The sequence below is a fragment of the Sander vitreus genome, chromosome 15, assembly GCF_031162955.1.
Source record: "Sander vitreus isolate 19-12246 chromosome 15, sanVit1, whole genome shotgun sequence".
Taxonomy (NCBI): Eukaryota; Metazoa; Chordata; class Actinopteri; order Perciformes; family Percidae; genus Sander; species Sander vitreus.
Window position 1 is genome coordinate 368,409 of NC_135869.1, and position 10,384 is coordinate 378,792.

Sequence of the window (10,384 nt, forward strand, 5' to 3'; positions counted from 1 at the left end):
TTTCTCTTTTTGTCTTAACTTTTTCAAAGTGTGGTTCTTTACCTCATGATCACACGTTTTCTGTTATGTTATCCTGAATATTCACCCAGTGTCATCTTTATAAGGTACATCTGTACAGGTTCATTTTACAGGTCCGTTTTCCAAACACATCCTGAGGAAGCTTCCACAGCCAGAGGAGTTACTCAGTCGTCAAACAGTCTACTGAGTAGACCATGACATGAAAAGCTATGGAAACATGGAAGTTGTTCCTTCACTTGATATTTCTTTTGTCAAACTGCTGTTTCAGAAACATTCAGACACGTCTGGTTGAGTTTAGTTGAGTTTTATTCCTTAAAGAAGACAGAAACTTTGTTGGCAGTAAAGTTGTCCCCGACCCAAACTATCACACGATGAAAATCTTTTGACTCATTGATTATGTTTACATGCACACTAATATTCCACAAATTTGATACAGGTCATGTAAACAGCATATTCCGTGTGATATGCCGTCATCATTCAGGTTTTAGAAGCATTCTTTTGGACAGGTATACAGCGCATTCAGAATTTGCATCCCAATTAGGGTTTTTACCGCAGTTTGTGACAGTTTACAGCCTCTCGCTAGTTTACAGCGTACGGTCAGCTCGGTGCATTGCTATGGTTGTTGTACACAAAACAACCAGCCGACCAATTGCAGGGCTGTGGTAGAGATGCATGGCCAAAAGTAAACAAGGAGAAACACAGCTACTTTTTGACCATTATGGTAGCTGTTAGTTTATTGGCCACTGGGTTGGGGTGGGTGTTGCCTACATGTGTCACCGAGCTAATAGGCAGCTGTAAAGCAGACAATGAGAGGCTCATTGTCTGAGGAGTTCAGAGAGAGACTGACTGGCAAACGGAGTCAGTGAAGATGGAATATGTTTCTGATTAGTCATGATATTTCCCCACCAAGTTTGTGTTGCCGTGATGTCCGCATATGAATGTTTACAAATGAACTGTCAACTGAGTGTCTACGCTGTGTGACACTGCAAAGACTGACGAGTGAAAAGGAAGCAAGCTGGCTGCAGATCGGAGGACCAAGGTAGGCCTCTGATCCCTAACTCCTTAGCTTTTTCTAGTTTTCGAATATATATGTGTAACCCTAGACTTAACGTGAGTAATCAAGGTTTCCCCAGGGTGTGGTTATTCTGTGACAAAACGTTATCAAAGACTTGGATACCAACAGGTTTTTGGATATGCACAAACATCACAATGCCGACCTTTTAAACAAGCTAGTTCAAGGAATGAAAGAGGGAGGCTGTGTTCACACGCTCCAACAAGCCACCGGAAAAAATCCTGTTTTGTACAGCTGCATGTAAACAGAAATATAAGTGGAATATTGACTTTCTATAGCCGTGGAAACAGCTTTCTTTTTCAGAATGAGGACAAAAACCGGAATATTATGTGCATGTAAACGTAGTCACTAATCTTTTACAGCCATTATTCAGGCAACCTTCATTCATGTCAAAGTTGTCATATCTAGGGCTGGGTATCGCCACTGATTTCCCAAATCAATTCGATGTAAATGCATCAATGTTTAGAATAAGAATAGACCCCAAATCAGATACCTCAATGTGTGTTTATAGTGTGTTCATATGTTCCTGATATAGTGGAGATTTGGCTCCACCCCCGGGTCAGACGTAAGACGTATGATTGGTCTCAGATGGTCTCCTCGATGACTTTTTTGACGACTGTGGTGCTGCTGCTGATGACGGTGGAGGAGGAGGAGGAAGAGGACAAACCTGTCGAACTGAGAGAGAGAGAGAGAGAGAGAGAGACAGGAAGTTAGATGGATCTAGTGTTTGATATCATGGATAAATGAAACCACAGTTGGATTGAATCTCTGATCTCTTCTAACCCGCCGCCGGCCTCTCCATCCAGCAGCCTCCTGTACTCGGCGATCTCCATCTCCAGTCTGGTCTTGATGTCCAGCAGCATCTGGTACTCCTGTCCCTGTCTCTCCAGGTCAGCCCTCAGCTGCACCAGCTGCTCCTCCATACCGCTCACCATCATCTGGTATCCGTTCAGCTGCATGGCGTAGCGGCCCTGGATGTCGGCCAGTGTGGCTTCAAGAGACGCTTTCTACAGGGAGAGACAGTGAAGCCCTTAACTGTAAAGACGCTATCACTGTGCCACTCTTTTCGATATCATGCGAATTGTTGCGCATAAGTTTTCATATGACATCATACAAACCTGTTTAAAAAAAATGCGTTGACCTGGGAGTCTGTTATCATAAATAATAATGAAAATATACAGCTTATTAAAAAGCGGGCTCGATCGAGAGTCAGTGCATGCTAACAAAGTTAGCATTAGTAACAGCGCTGTGCTCTCACCATGCTGTGTTGTGATTGGAGTTCGATCTCCAGAGCCTGAAGCTGACTCTTCACCTCCTTCACCTCCGAGACCGTCGATTTGATCGTCATCTCTGTGGTCGCCACCTCCTTACTGAGCATCTCCGACTGGGAGGTGGAGGAGGAGAGAGAGGAAGTCATCAAAAGACAGAAAACAAAAACATATTCGTTGGCGTACATCTTCACGATATAATACAACTTCATTATCATTTAACACTGAAATTCATTTTGCATTTCCGAGCAGCTTGGCTCAAAAAAGAAGAGTACACACAAAGTTAGAAAACAATTATACACATAGTTAAAAACGGCCATGACAGAGAATCATGTTTCATGAAATCCTCAGATCCAGATCTTCATTGGGAGCACACTTTGATTTTGGTTTAGCAAGAGGATAGACTGATGTATTAAAGAGTTCTTTAGCCTGTTGTGTCTAAACGAAGGGACTCTAAATCGCCTGTCAGAAGAGATGCGGTTAGCAAGCCTGAGCATGCTCTTCAATACTCAGAGTCAGGGGCAATTCTAGGATCAGAGCTTTAGGGGTGCCTGGCACCCTTTTTAAAGTATCTTTTTTTAAATACTGCTAACTGTGCATTTCAACATAATTTTGATGCTGAAATTTTGTGTATGTATTTTGAGCTGAAACTGCAATGTCCTAGGTGGCTCAACAACTGATCTCGTGGGAGCTTGTCAAACACAGACTTTCTTTTTTCAACAATTATTTTTTAGGGGTGCCGGGATCAAGTTTAGGTGTCCTGAAGCACTCCTAAAAAAGGGCTAAAATCACCCCTGCTCAGACTCTTAGCAGAATCTTATGGCGCTGACACACCAACCCGATAATCGGCCGTCAGACAGTCTGGCGAGGTCGGTGACTCAAGTCTGTTTGGTGTGTTCCGTGCCGTCGTCCGTCGGAGGAGTTGTCGGCTTTAATTTTGGCCGCCCTGACTTGCTGGGTCGGAGGGCGGGCAGTCGGACTCAATGACCAATCTGAACGGTGGAGTGCTAACCTGGAAATGACGAGCGGGATGAGCGTGACCAATCTTTTAAACTGACCTTTGTTGATCTGAAATGAAGACAGATTCAGCAACTGCACGGCCTGTTGCTCTCTTCAAATGTTTTCAGAAACACGTTTCGTTGAACTATCTACGTAAAATATGAGATCGTATTCCGATACTTCGATAACGAAGCTGCCGTTAAGCCTGGTTGAAAAATCCGGGAGCAGCCAGTCCCACGTGACACGTTCGTCCAATCAGCTGCCGGTTTTCATTTTTTGGGCGACAATACAGATTAGCGTATTACGTATTACGTCTCGCGCACGCACCGAACATAATCTCAAATCGGCGTCACTTCGGTGTGTTCTGAGGCACTTTTTGGACCTCAGGGAGCCGACTGATCAGTCCAACTGCCTTTTCTGCCAACGGTCGGCCGTCGGGTTGGTGTGTCAGGGGCTTTAGCCTTCCCACCTTGGACTGGAACCAGGACTCCAGCTCTTTGTTGGTCTTGGCGGCGAGCATCTCGTAGTGTTCCCTCATCTCGTCCATGATCTTGGTGAGGTCGGTTTGCGGACCGGCGTCCACCTCCACGTTCACCTGACCGCTCATCTGAGTGCGCATGGACATCAGGTCCTGCAGGAGGAGGGAGGATGTAACGTTACAATTACGGGGACACACTACAGGCAAAAACAGTTCATGTTCTTTCAGACTTGTGGATAGACTGTCACGATATTGGGTTTCTGTTGTAGTTTTTCCCGTTTTATTTTGTAGTCTCTCTCGCTCTCGCTCTCTCTCTCTCTCTCTCTCTCTCTCTCTCTCTCTCTAACCTGTTATGTCTTGTTTTACTTCCTGCCTTGTGTTTTCCCGCCTTTTTGATTGTATGCCCCGCCCTGATGTGTTTCACCTGTTCCTGAGCCCTCATGTCACCTGTCCCTTGTTTCACCCTGATTACCCTGTGTATTTAGTCTCTGTGCTGTCTTTGTCTTGTGTTGGTTCATTGTCTTCCATTCCTCGTTTTCCCTGCATTGCTCCTTCCTGGTTGGTTTTCCCCTGTCATGTCTTCTGGTTTATCTTTGTTTGTGCCTACCTTCCTCAGGACACCTTATTTTGTAAGTCTTTTGTTTAAGAAATTACCTCAACTCTGCATTTTTGTGTCCAAGCCTCGCATTTCCTAACAGAGACAACCTTTATTTGACTACACTTTGTCTGTAGATTTCTCCTAAATTCACCAAAAGTTAACTTGAGGTAATGCCTCATTTGCACATTTAAACAAAACTTGTAAATACAAAAAATAACTGCTTGAATGTCAGTGATTATCTGAGAAAGTTTCATGTTGACATATTGTATGTTATTTACATTTTAGTCTGGATTAACAGAAGTACATTTTGCAGGATGAAGCTGTATATTCCCATTCTCAAAACTCCGTTCTATTAGCAACCTTCGAGCTAGCGAGCTACACGCTGAAAATATGAGTTCTGAAGAAGATGTGGATGGTGCAACAAGGCAGGTCTGCTTGGTTGTTTCAGGAAATGATTGTAAAGATTTACAGAGAATATGTTTAGGGCATTTCCCCTCTAACTGGGACATTTGGGGACCGATTGCTGTGGACGAAGTACACACGGAGATACACTGGTAAGAGCTAATGAGGTTTAACCATGTATCAGCTCATTTAAACAGCTCATGTTACTGTATTGTGTCAACAGTTAACTTCATTTAATATTGGATGAGGAGTTTTCTTTTGTGGGGTGCAAATGTTCCACCAAAACAAGTTCCTTCCTGAAATTATTTAGCAGAGCCACAGTCGCTGAGAGCGGAGCTTAGCGCCGCTCACGATGACTGGGATAGGTTTAAAGAAATGCAAACAACCCAGAGCGTGTGAGTTGTTTTTTTTTTTTTTCTTCTCTCTCCTATCCCAGAATGCATCTGTGGTGTAGCCAGACCTTAGTGCAGCTGTGGAGATGGGGCTGGCAATGCGAGACTAGTTATGATCAAAAACTTAAATGTGAAATGCTGGTACCTCTTCATGGTTCTTCTTCATGGTCACCAGCTCGTCCTTCAGGCTGTCAATCTGCATGCTCAGGTCAGTCTTGGCGACGCCCAGCTCTCCCAGCACCATCTTCAGCCCGGCGATGTCGGCCTCCACCGACTGACGCATCGACAGCTCGTTCTCAAACCTGCACAGTTTATCGGATCAAATCTAATCCAATCCAGATTAAAATGAACCAATGAAAACTTGTTTCTTGAATGTAGAAAATATTTGTAGTCTGAATTCAATTTGGACAGAAATGATATCAACGCTCAAGTTCTGTTGACAAAGAACAAGCAGGAAATTGTAAAAGAGCTCATAATTTCTTCACATGAAGAATTTTCAAAGTAAAACAAACGGAGCATACAAAAACTTTTTAATTTCAAAGAAAAGGTTTTCTGATTTTTTTTTTTTTTTTTTAAAAGGTCAACACAAGTGGTTATATTAAAGCTGCCAGTTAACCTGAGACACCTGAGTTACAAGTATGAAGTTCAGCCTGGTATGACTTCAATTTAGACATTCTCAAGACGTTTCTTAAACTATGAAATCTTTGCAACTTATACACAAACTTTAAACCTTTTCACAGATTTATCTTTGACTGTTTTTACATGTTTGCATTGGATATTGACAGTTGAATTGTCTGTATTTTGGCAGGAAATCCAGCTGCTGCATTCTGCAAAACAGCCAGCAGAGGGAATGATGCTGATGATAATAACAATAACCACAAACTGCAGACAGTCCTGCTGCTGTCTATCTGCTCTTTCATTTGGCTTGGAAACATTGTGTCAGAATGCTTCATTCACACTTTCCTTTGCATTGATTCTGTGATGGCTGGCTGCCATCACAGAATCACAAAAGTGTGTCAGATCTTGCAGGAGAAAAAGACAAAGATGGGTGTGATGATGAAGAGTTACTGACTTGAGTCTGAAGTCATCCTGAGCCAGTTGGGCGTTGTCGATGCTCAGCGAGACCGTCCCTCTGAGCAGGATGGCATCCTTAATCTGAAAACACAGTGAAGTTGTTTTCATCATCAGACAGGAAAACCTCAATCCTGCATCGGGTAAAGTGTCGGAAAAAAACAACCAAATGTTGTAAAAACAAGGTTTCCATTTAAAATTTGGACCCAGAAAACGGGACGGGAAGACAACACAAGGGTTAACACATTCTTTACCACTTCCTATATGTACATTTACACACCACAAAGAAAAGACATTTCACCTACCCGGTGTGTGTATATATTGACCATAAAAAAATAATGTAAGTAAACGCATAACTAAATCTGTAATAGTCCCTTCCTCCTCCCTGTATTTTGTGAAAACCATATTTTTCTGGGTCATACTGGGACATTTCTTTAAGGATAGGAAATACAAGAAGTCTTAACGTTGTACGAACACAAAGATGTTTCAAAAAGAACTCTACCCTTAAATGATATACCCCATCTCTAATAAATTTTTTTTGGAATATTGCCAGGGAGTATGTTGGCTTTATCCCATAAAGGCAATTGTTGTTGGGGGGTGTGCTGCACACGTGGCTGGAAAAGTGTTTCAGGTCGTCTCTGTGTGTGTAGCAGCTTGAGTGTTTGAGGCATGGCAGCTTCACCTGGATCCCTTCCAAACAGGTGTGGTCGTCCTGTTGTTATCCAGCAACATCCATCCGATCACCGGGGGCTCTGATTCACTTCTCACCGCCTTAAATTACACAGCTGTCTCCCTGATTGTTCCTTTATTTAGTGTGCTAATTCATGAGTTAATGATCAATGTTTTTGCAAAAATACTTCAAGAAAAAGATGTCATTTATTGCATGGATTCACAGGCTGCTTTTTGACTTCCACTGTTATGTCTTTTCCCCTGTATTGCATTTATTTAGATGTCTGTAATACATTTTATTTGTTCACTTTCTTTTCTTTTAATTACTATCGTCATTATTTACGGAAGGTGAGAGCTGCCATGGTTAAGTTCAGTTGGCTAATTTTCTTATCTTGAGAAAAACCTGACCTTTACTTTACAGCAAAGACAAAACAACTTTCTTATACTTGAGTTATTTCTTTTCTTCTGTATTGCTTTAATGTAATGGTTAGGACTTTGTCTACAGACAACCCCATGCACGACCCCATGTTTTGTTGACAAACTCACCAAAATTATGACTTCTCTTGATTGGCTGTATTTCTTTTATGATTTGTGGAATTTGAAAGCTTAAGATCAGTTTTGTTAATTTTCTTTACATTTTTCCAAGGACAATACTTCTGTTAACTTGAGAAGGACAGAGTCCCTGGCCTGGACCTCTAACTACAGCCACCACCCTGACAACCCATTCTCACGCCCATGGCGTCAGAAAGTGATGCTTTTTCAGGTATCTTTGGCGTCATATTTAGACGTGTTTGGTCAGGACACTTGGCATTGCTTTTTGACACTCTGGGTCGGGACGTGATTTGACTGACACGCGGGACAAGAATGGGACACTAACCCCGGTCTCCTACATACTACTCTCTACCGTTGTCGCTCTACATACCACTCTCTACTGTTGTGTCTCTACATACTACTCTCTACTGTTGTCTCTCTTAATACTACGTCATCTTACAGCGCCGCTGTGCTGCTGCTCTGCCCGGTGTGTTCCATACAGACACTGAAGGGAGATTTTTGTGTCTGTATCTGATGCTGAGAGGAACGGACCAAGCGTCAGTATTTTACGAGTTGGGAGTGAGAACGGGTGGACCCTGAAAACCATTTCCCATGTTGCCCCTGTTCCTCACCTTCCCTTGCAGCTCTGCGATGGTGACGTGGAAGGCGCTGTAGTCTCTGGTTGACGGGCCGACCTTGCTCTCCACAAACTGTCTGATCTTCAGCTCCAGCTCGCCGTTGGCCTTCTCCAGCGCTGCCACCTTGGCCAGGTATGTGGCCAGGCGGTCGTTGAGGTTCTGCATGGTGAACTTCTCGTTGCCGATGAGGCTGTCGTCTGCACCCCCCGCCGAAGCCTGCACCACCGCCAAAGCCTGCACCCCCGCCAAAACCACTACCTGCTCCGCCACCGAAGCCGTAGCCGCCGCCACCGGCAGAGAAACTCCTGCTGGCCTGGGAAACCCTAACCTGTGGAAGCAAGACAGATACAGAAGTGAGCATTAAAAATATAACAAATCCAAGGCATTCATTTTTTTTTAAAAAGGCAAAATGTGGCACATTCAGAGAAGAATCGGATTAAAAACATCACTTCAACACCTTTCGGCATCCAGCCTTCTTCAGGAAGTTCAAATTCAGCTTTTGAACTTGCATTCAAGGAGGTAAATTAAGAACAAATAAAACAAAAAAAGCAACAAAAGCTTAAAAAAAGGGACATTAAAAGAAAGCACTAAAAATGTTGAAAAAAAAGCACTGACCCCACTTCCTCCGGCTCCTCCTGCCATGCTGAACGCGCTCATGCCTCCGCCGAAGGATGCTCGGCTGCTGCCGCCGCCGCCAAAGCCGCCGCCGCCGAAGCCACCACCGCCGAAGCCGCCGCCCATGGAGCTTCGGGAGGAGTACACCATTGTCATGATGATGGAGAGATTAAAGAGCAGTGTCTGTTCTCCGGTGCAGGGGGAAGAAGAGGAGTGAGGAGAGACGGAGCAGTTTGTTTCTTTTAAAGACGCTCAGGTGGGCTGATCTGCAGGTGAGGGGCGGGGACGACACACCCTCCAGTTTCTTCTATTTTAGTTAAGTTATTGGAAATGTTACTGCCCTGGAGTCTGGGCGAGTCAGCTGCTCCAGTACTGTCCTTAAGTCCAAATGTTGAGGTATTTGTACATTACTTTTTTTTCCATGCCACTTTCTACTTCTACTCTGCTACATTTCAGAGAGAAATATTGTACTTTTTACTCCACTACATTCATCTGTTCCAGCTTTAGTTACTAGTTACTTTAGTTACTCCACTACATTCATCTGTTCCAGCTTTAGTTACTAGTTACTTTACACATTAAGATTCCTGCTCATTAAACACATGTAGTTTATAAATCTGATGTTTGATTCTAAAGTAAACTAGCCAACAATATAACGGCTACAAGTCAGCTGAGAGGATCAGACCATTACACACACAGCTGGTTGATCCTTTACACTTTCTAAAATGTTTTAATACTTTAACTACATTTTCCTGATGATACTTCAATAAAAGTCTGTAAGTAACATTTACAATGCAGGACTTTTACTTGTAACAGAGTATTTTTACAGTTTGGTATTAGTAACTTTACTGCAGTAATCTGAATACTTCTTTCTCCTCTGCGGATGTTCTGTCTGTGCAACAATGCAGATCTGTTTAAACAGTCGCACATCCCAAAACTGGTTCTGTCATGTGTTCACTGCAGCTCAGAAACATTGCAAAAATTAGATCTACATTCACATCCTCCATTCTTTCTCTTCAGGCTGAATCCATCGTAAACTCCAAACAGTCCGCTCACAAAGCTCCCAGTTCACCTGCAACTTTTATGTGATGAACACATGAACGCATCAATAAATAAAATATACACTATTCTGAAATAAGCCAATCTGCAGAATGAGCACTGTAACTTTTGCTACTTTAATCATATGTTGATGCACTTTTGCACTTTTAAGTAAAATGTAAACTTTTACTTGTAACAGAGTATTTCCACACTGTGGTATTACTACTTTTACTCAACAGAATGATCGGAGTACTTCTACCAGCTCTGAGTAACAAAAGGTTTGGCATCAAAAAGCATTGAAACCCTTTCGGAAGTAGCATTTGCCAACGCATTCTTATCAAAGGGTTCGTATGATACAAAAACATATGCACAACACGTGACAGTTATGTTAAGCGTCTTTAAAGTTAAATATGGCCGAGAAATGGTGAGTGTGAGCCGGGTACGGAGCACCTTGAAGTGACATTACCTTCAGAGGCCGATGCAGATGAGTTTATCCAACAAAAAGTGAGCATTATGCTTTTCTCCTTAACTTCTACTATTTCTTCTCTGGCACATGAGGATCTTCACACTCTTGTCCAGCAGCAGTCAGTGTGCTGCT

At 43.0% G+C, this 10,384-nt stretch overlaps 1 pseudogene across 1 annotated transcript; it reads right to left on the minus strand.

Moving 5' to 3' along the window:
• Nucleotides 1-322: 322 nt before the first annotated feature.
• LOC144530222 (keratin, type I cytoskeletal 13-like) lies at nucleotides 323-8,971 on the minus strand (annotated as a pseudogene). Its single transcript, XR_013503088.1, has 8 exons — nucleotides 8,752-8,971; nucleotides 8,131-8,464; nucleotides 6,300-6,382; nucleotides 5,373-5,529; nucleotides 3,827-3,988; nucleotides 2,349-2,474; nucleotides 1,874-2,097; nucleotides 323-1,765 (listed from the first exon to the last, which is right to left on the minus strand). The product of XR_013503088.1 is annotated as a keratin, type I cytoskeletal 13-like (transcript).
• Between the last annotated feature and the right edge of the window lie 1,413 nt (nucleotides 8,972-10,384).